This window comes from Macrobrachium nipponense, chromosome 47 (assembly GCF_015104395.2).
Source record: "Macrobrachium nipponense isolate FS-2020 chromosome 47, ASM1510439v2, whole genome shotgun sequence".
NCBI classification, from domain to species: domain Eukaryota; kingdom Metazoa; phylum Arthropoda; class Malacostraca; order Decapoda; family Palaemonidae; genus Macrobrachium; species Macrobrachium nipponense.
This window is the reverse complement of record NC_087222.1, coordinates 2540991-2550053: the sequence shown is the minus strand read 5'-3', so window position 1 is coordinate 2550053 and position 9063 is coordinate 2540991.

Below are 9063 nucleotides of genomic sequence, written 5' to 3'. Positions count from 1 at the left end.
GGCATGGTTTTTTTTTTTTTTTTTATAAAAATTTTGACAGAATCTGTAAAGAGGTCACATGTTTGAAGTTTTTTAATACCCATTCAAAGTATATAGGGTCTGCTCAACTCGGCAGTGGGGGCGGAGCTAATGCTGTGACGTCACATGAGTAACACTTCGGTGCATCTCCATTGAATTACTTCAAAAACCTTTAGTTTTTATAGATTTAATCCATTTTGCATGGTGTTTTTGATAAAATCTTGATAAAATCTGTAAAGAGGTCACATGCTTGATGTTTTTTAATACCCTTTCTCTCATTTAGTCACCAAGCCTTGTTTTATTGCACATAAAATATACCAGTTTGAACACACACAGCTACTCCAGCTTTCTTCATATATTTATTCTTTACATATTTATTTACTTGCCTATATACTGGTTTGCTGTAGTCTCTTCAAGTCCATTTTTTATAACATGACAACTCTCTGATAATAGGAAACATATCCAGCAAATTTCTCATTAGCACTTCATATCACATAAATATACTTCCGAACACATAAGTTTACATATAACACAAACTATACATAAAGGTATTAATTATGCATACCTCAAACAATTATAATATTTTCGAAAAAAATTACAAAGAGTTATTCGTCAGGCTGGAAGGATGTATCTGATGAAGTTTCACAAGGGGCGGGGCTAGATTTCAGATCTCCTACGAACGCTCAATATTTTATAATTTTTGCGTGCGTAGATAATATTTTCTGTGCGCGATTATGGGTTTGAAAGTAATTGTAATTATAAAGTGTCATATACCAATTGAAAGGGCATTCTTTGTAATTTTACATGGTATATGGCAAAATGTAATAAGATGAAAAATTATGTAAGAAAAATGTGGTAAATATTTACATAAAATTTAACAATTTTGGTCCGTCTTTGACCTAGAATTTCTCGAAAATTTCTGAGAACACCTATCAATTTTCTTAATGCATTATATAGTAAATTTTATCAGCTTTCTAATCCATTTTTCATTTTCTTTCTATCATCATCCCTTAGTCAGTTACGCTACGAAACGTGAATGTATGTAGGTTGACGGATGAAGTAATTGCACATTTTTGTGTGCGTAGATAATTTTTTCTGTGCGCGCTTGTGGGTTTGAAATTAATCGTAATTGTAATGTGCTATATATCATTTGAAAAAGCATTCTTTGTACTTTAACGTAGTATACAGCAACATGCAATAAAAGGAAAATTCATATAAAAAACGCCATCGCAAAAATAGTTATATGCAAATGTTATCGTAAATATAGTTTCATAAAGATATGGTTCTTTTGTAACTGATGACGTTTCACAAGGGGCGGGGATAGGTTTTAGTATCGCCTCGTGAGCAGACCCTATTACTTTGACTCTGGTCCAGACTACGAACAGAACGGTTGCTGTCAACAGTCACAAGACGCCCTTTTACCCCCGTCGTCAACTTTTGCTCTGCTTATGGTATCCATGAGATATCCTGTAACAATATGTGAATGTTGTGATCTGGATTTTGTAAGTAATCAGTGTACGAATATTGTTTGGTACGCTGTCTCAGTTTGTGAATGATATCTGTTGTTTATGTTTGGGTAAGTCACGTGGACTGACCAGATGGACTTCCGAAGTTCGGTCGGCCGCCCTCCGCATGTTGGCTCATCCCCTCCTCTCTCAATGCTGTATAACTATTCTTTTGGTAACTTGCTTTTTAATAAACTAACTGTTTAAATTACCCTCTAGCTTTATCAACTGAGAACCCCGGTAACAGGAGAGAGCCTTAGACTCATAAGAGCTTTCTCCCACCGGCATGCTTATTAAAGGCTCCGAACGATGTTGCATTTGTGCTGGTTATGGATGGATTGCCACTTGTCATTGTTTCCCATGTTTTGAGATGCAAATACCTAGAAAAGGCTAATTAAAATATTCTGTCGCAAATTTGGATTAATCTGAGAAGAAGAAGAAGAAGAAGCTTGTGTCTTATGTTTTCTGGGATGAGGGGAGCGTTTGGGTCATCTGTTTTCATTTCTGACCCTTTCTGTCCACACAAACACAAACAAAGTAAAGTTTAATTAATTCTTGAATCAAATTAAGTAAAATTAAATCAAAATTAATTTATCACAAAATTCAAGAAAATTAATTCAATTGAAATTCAAAAGTGTTAGGCAATAATTGAAAATTTGAAATTAATTCACAAGTGCTAAACAACAATAAATCTTGAAAAGAATTCTAAGTAAATGAAAATTAATTCACAAGTGTTAAATTTAATTAAATGTTCAATGATAATGCAATGAAAATAACTAAGTCAATTAAATTGTGAATGCAAATGAAAATATAAAATAAAAAGACACACTTCAATAAGAAAATGAAATACTGCACAAACAATGGAACAATCACAAACACAAAAATCAGCAATGTGTAAAAGTGTAAATGTTTTCACTCAAAACATCAGTTTTTACCAAACCTTCGTAAACACCTGTTATTAGTTAACCACACTTTCTATCCATTATTAGTTAAACACAATTCCTATCCGTTATTAGTTATTAGTTAACCAAACACTTTTCCCATTCACTTTTAGTTATTAGTTGCAACTAATAAAAATATAACACACTTTACCTTTTTGGAATACCAACTTCTTAATTTGCTGCAGTCTTGATTCACATTCACAAAAACCAGGCGCCGTTACGAAATGTTTGTTCAGATTCCACAAAAGAAATTAAATAATACTAAATAAATTCTAAGAAATATCAAATATAAAATTCTCACAAGTTACGAGTGACCAATTTACTTTACGTTAATATAATCTCGATGTCGAGTGAGAGAGAGAGAGAGAGAGAGAGCGAGAGAGAGAGATCTGACTGCCTCGAGGTCCTAAGATAGAATGTAATATTCTCATGCGAAACTGGACAGAGCAGATATGATACAAAACGTTCTTGTCACGAATGCTTCCAATAAGTTGGAAATCTGACGCAATCTTCATAAAGAAATGAATAACATGCACGTGGCTTTGATCTAAGACATACGCGTACGAGTCCAGTCTGTTAAAAAAAAAGAAAGACATACCTGATCGAAATGGAGGCTGAACGATAAATTAAGATTGACATGTTTTGATAACAACGGAAGATTCAATTCTCTCGCTATCACACGCGTTGACAGATTTAGGAAAGCAAACGGATCTCGCAGACACTCCAATCTTAAAGTGTCGACATAAAAGTTAAACATCCATAGCTTCGAAAAGACAAAGAAACTCTCTCTTTACATTCTACGTTATAATATATATTCTTTTACAACATGTAATGCGAAATCTGAACACATATTTTAAAACATCCTATTCTAAGCTATCTAGGAATCTGAAAAAATGTTACACAATCTTACATGACATTTCAAAGAGGGGAAACATGCATTTTGAAAGTAGCAATATATAATAATATATATATATATATATATATATATATATATATATATATATATATATATATATATATATATATATATATATATATATATATATATATATATATATATATATATATATATATATATATATATATATATATATATATATATATATATATATATATATAGTACTATATAAGCTATTTTGAACTTTTTGAACCAAATTACCTTAGTTGTTTATATTACGAAATGCAACTTGTTAGTAAATACTGTGGTGCGTACATCCCAATACATTTGACGGCAATTGCCAAAAAAAATATTTCATGGCTGCAAACCCCTGGAAAAAGTCCCTAAAGGATCCCATAATCTTTCAAATTAAGCTTCAACAGTAAAGCGAGTCAGCGAAAAACAAGGTTAAGCAGAATCCTTGTTACTAGAAATAAATAGTTTTAAATAGTAAAATTGTGGAATATTTAAAAGAAAATCCACTTTTATCCGACGTAGGCTCCAAAGTAGCTGCATTTGGCATTTGGGCAAAAAGACATTGGAAACCACCTGATATCAAGCACTTCGTAAATAATGACAATTAACTAAATTCAAGATAGATAAACTTATGTATAATATTTCCATTACTGAAAACGAACAGCAACGTCAAAACTACAATTTGGAAGAAACATAATCGAAAATATATTAAAAAAAAAAAAAAAAATAGACTGAGGATTACGAGCTATGAAAAACCCTTCCCACCTACTAGGATGATGCAGCAGGTCTGGGAAGCATCATAATCACGGGCTTGGTGGCTCGGCCCCAACAACACCCCTCCCACCTTACCCCCCACCCCCGCCCCCTAGGAGTCTCAAGAAAGATGGGACAAAAATATGACAGGCGGCAAGCACAAAAGATACTGAAGGTGACCCATGATTAATCCATGGTATAAACCTCATTAGTTATTGAAGCCTGTATGTGATATGTTGGGAAATAATAGGAACACTAAACTGTCGACAGTCATATATGATATATATATATATATATATATATATATATATAATATATATATATATATATATAGATAGATAGATAGATAGATATATAGATACTGGAAGGTTTTTGCCCAGGGGTTCATCCCTCTCCCAAAGAGGTGTTGGGTGTTAACCTTAAGCTCTCCGTATCAGTGACTGAAAATTGCCTATACTGGTTATGATATTCGAAGGGCTCAGGATTTCATGAGAGTATTTTAATGATGGATTTATCCGTACAAGGTGTTGTCAGGTAGACTTGTTCGAAATATCGCCATGCTTCAGATACGGAAACAATGGACTCATCAGCAGTGCGTCTACCCTTCCCTTAGACCGGCGACGTCATTCATCTCTCTCTTCCTTTTAAGACCTCTCGTGATTGCGATAAGGGAGAGAGAGGGAATAAAAACTGAGTGAGAAAATTTAAGCAGACCTGTTTTGCCTGAATGGCTGAACAATCAACATCACTTCACATCTTGACATAGTAAAGATAAAAGCATTCTGTTATCATTATTCTTTAACCGTAGGGCTTGTCTTAAATATTTATTGAAATCGAAAACAAGTAGAATTCTATCATTATTATTAATACTAAATTGGGGCCGAGATATAACAAGAACTGGTAACCGCCCTGACCGGAGAGGACAGGACAACTTCTGGACAAGTCCCTTGACTTTTAATCTTGTTTGGACCAAAAGCGGCGCACTATCATGGTAGGCGGTGGGCGACGGTTGACGAGTAGACTGGAGTAGTCTTTGCAAACGTGAGAGTGGGAAACGAAGTACACAAAGAGCGAGGCAAAGACTTACATACTACGGATACCCTGCAATAGGATTTCTAGCGGAATGGTTCAGGACACGATAACCAAGAAACAAGGACACGAAGGTAAGGTAAAGGGGCAAAGTTTAATGTGGTATCCTTGTAGGCCTAGGATACCGCTACAGACTGCTTGGAATGACACATGCATTCGTGATTGCATGACACACCACCGCATGTAAAACAAGTGATTCCTTGCCCTAACTTAACAATGACAGACTCATAGCTTTATGTAGTCTCAGGTTTCCAAAACACGGGTATCTAAATAGATGTTAGTAGGAGGAACTGGGATAACATAAAATAAATAAATAAATAAATAAATACTGAAAAAGTGTTGTGTCTTATTACGTCTATGACTAGAAAAAAATGTGCCAACTTATGAAAAACCGAATGGTTCGTGAGAGATCGTAGCAGTTTTTGAGATGTGGCGGGGGTTTGGTTGAAAAACCATGATAGTTCATAGGCACATCGAGGTGGTTTAGCGTGTGTTTAGTTTGCTTTAGAGAAGTTCTAGATGATTCGTTGGTACATCGTAACAGTTCGTAACTAATACATAGGTGAAAGTGGAGTGACTAGAAACCGGTAATAATTCTAAAATAAAACAGTTGAACATGGTGTCATGAACAGTTTGAGTGTGGGATTGAAGCCTAAGAATAAACAATTAGAATAGTGGAGCTATATTACCCACCAAATACAAATGAAATGATAGTCAGTAAGGACAGAGCGCCCATGCTGTTCAGTAATTTATCCCAGGAACTAAGAATATGAATGAAAAAATTAGGGTTAAAGAAGGAAATAATACATAATGAAATTACACCATACAAAAAAACGATGACAACCGATGGGGATATTCGGGGAGCCACTAATAACAATCGTGGACATGAACTAGAGAAATGGTAAAGCCAGATCAGCAATCTAAAGCAACTTTTATTCTTATATTTAAATTAATTTAGTTTAAAAAAAAATGGAAATGATAGAGGCCATGAGTATGTGAGCTGTGGGTCAACTTTATATGTATATATATATATATATATATATATATATATATATATATATATATATATACTAAAGTTGAAGGTGGTTGCTTGAAACCAGATAAGCATCATCGGAGGGTGGAGAGATACCAAAATCCTTTAAAGTTATTTATTTTGCTGACGTTTCAGGACCATGTGTCCCATTTTCGAAGCTAAAAAATTAAAAGAATAACAGAATTAAAATGAGACTCAGATTAAAACATGATAAAAAGTTATTTCTTAACAAAATGCAAATTAGGTACAGGAGAAGGAAACAGCGATTACCAAGTAGTGCTGAAGGCAAAAGCTGAGTGACTGTCAGGGGTACAGAGAGGTACAGAGGAGTTGACGTGGACTGAGTATTTAGTTGGGGAACCAGTTGTTTGTTAAAAAGAGATTCGAGTATTGCCAATTGGTAAAGGTAAGATTAGATTCCCATCGTGGCGTTAGCTATCGTACGGGTGTCAAACTATCAAACCCCGAATTTTCCTGTATTAGAGATCATGGGAAAAAATGCAAATACAATATAAATTACAAGGATTTCAAAATCATAGGCAAAGCTCCAAACGAACACCAATTGGCAATACTCGAATCTCTTTTTATCAAATAACTGGTTCCCCAACTAAATACTCAGTCCACGTCAACTCCTCTGTACCTCTCTTGAGTTTCCATCGGCACCAAAACGGACCCGACAGTCACTCGGCTTTTGCTTTCAGCACTACTTGGTAATCACTGTTTCCTTCTCCTGTACCTAATTTGCATTTTGTTAAGAAATAACTTTTTATCATGTTTTAATCTGAGTCTCATTTTAATTCTGTTATTCTTTTAATTTTTTAGCTTCGAAAATGGGACACATGGTCCTGAAACGTCAACAAAATAAATAACTTTAAAGGATTTTGGTATCTCTCCACCCTCCGATGATATATATATATATATATATATATATATATATATATATATATATATATACATAGTATGTATATGTATACAAAATAAATAACTTTTAAAGTTAAATTTTGGTATACTCGGTCCACCCTCCGATGATATATATATATATATATATATATATATATATATATATATATATATATATATATATATATATAGTATGTATATTATATATATGTTTATATATAATATATATATATATATATATATAATATATATATATATCTATATATTCTATAGGTGTTTGGTACCGCTAAATAAGTACTGAGAGTGAAAACGCTAGTCCAATTTCATCTCCGTGGAAGTTCAAGGTGCTTATGCGCCAATGGAGTCTGTCTTGTCCTGATGGTCACCCATCCAAGAACTCCCGGGTCTTGACTGTAGATTCTGGTGTTACCTCTCCTGCTGTCTGAGAGTCTTTTTTGGGATGATGGTGACATCTCTACCCTGACTGCAACATTAACAGGGACATCACTTACTACTTAAGTCAGGATGATCTTAGTGGAGATTTTGGTGAAATAGACAGTTTTTTTTTTTTGTTTACCCTCCATGAGATCGATCTTGGTTTATTGCCGGTGTAAGGTAGTTGGTTGAACATTCAGCTTCTGGTACATTATACACACATATACATGCATGCAAGAACCAGGTAGTAAACACATCGCTGCTTAGGTTAATTAAGATCGAGATGATACGTAACGAACTTAAGTGTCCAACAACCGCCAGCTACTATTCGTTTACGGGAGACACTAGTCGGCCACTTTCCACGTGACTAGTTCATTTATTTCAGTCATTTTTGGGGTTAATAATCACGTAGTACCACTTTAAATAAATTTAAATTCAATAAATGTAATTTATATATGTTATTGCTAGATAAAATTGAGTTATTTTACTTTCAAATTTAATTAACAAAGCTTTTTTTGACGATTTATTTATTTTCTACCGTGGCTAATAAGTTTTAGTAACGTAAAAGTGTATCACAAACAAAATTTTTTTTTACTTATTTGTGGGTTAATAACAATGCATTTTAAAATGTGTTTCATTTTGCTTCACAGAATCCAAGGGAGGAACAAATTGGTTGCCACAAGTTTACACGACAGAGATGGGTGACTCCCACTTCTGTAAATAGAACAATTTGTCCTTCTGAGTTCTGTAGTGTCTTTATAAACCTGCCAACCATTTTCCTTATTGCAATTTCTTGCGATGGTCTGGAGAGAGAGAGAGAGAGAGAGAGAGAGAGAGGAGAGAGAGAGAAGCACACATACACACACACAGAGGGGGTGTGGATTGCCGGGGGACCGGGGAGCAATATTTCATAAAAAGGTGTTGATAGAGACTTCAATCAGGTGTGAAATGGTGTAGGAAGCTTCATTTAATTCATCTCTTTCAGATTTATGTACGTAACTGACTATCACCCTATATATTATATATATATAGTATACTGTTCGAGCCACAAAATGTCCTTTAGTATCCCCTCATGGGATCGAACCACCGTCCAGAGGACAGGGACGAAATCAAGACGACAGTGATGTCTTAATTTCGACCCTTTCCGGTGGATTGTCGTGAATTATTTAGGTTCTAGTCTGGTGGTCTGGGCGATAACAAGGTCTGAAGGACTAGACTCTACAACTCGGTGGAGAGATTGAGGAAGCAAGGTTTGCAAATTTTACTAATTTATTTTGAAAAATAAACTCTAATAACACTCAACACTTTGCCCTACAGTATATATACATGTTAATTCCATGCAAAAAGGTTCACAGAAAACAGTTACTACAAAAAAATACAAAAAATCTAAGTACCACGCAGCCGTGGCAATTCTACGCCCGTGAGGCGGACTAAGAGATAAGATCAAGAATTTAACATAAAGTCCATATAATCGGC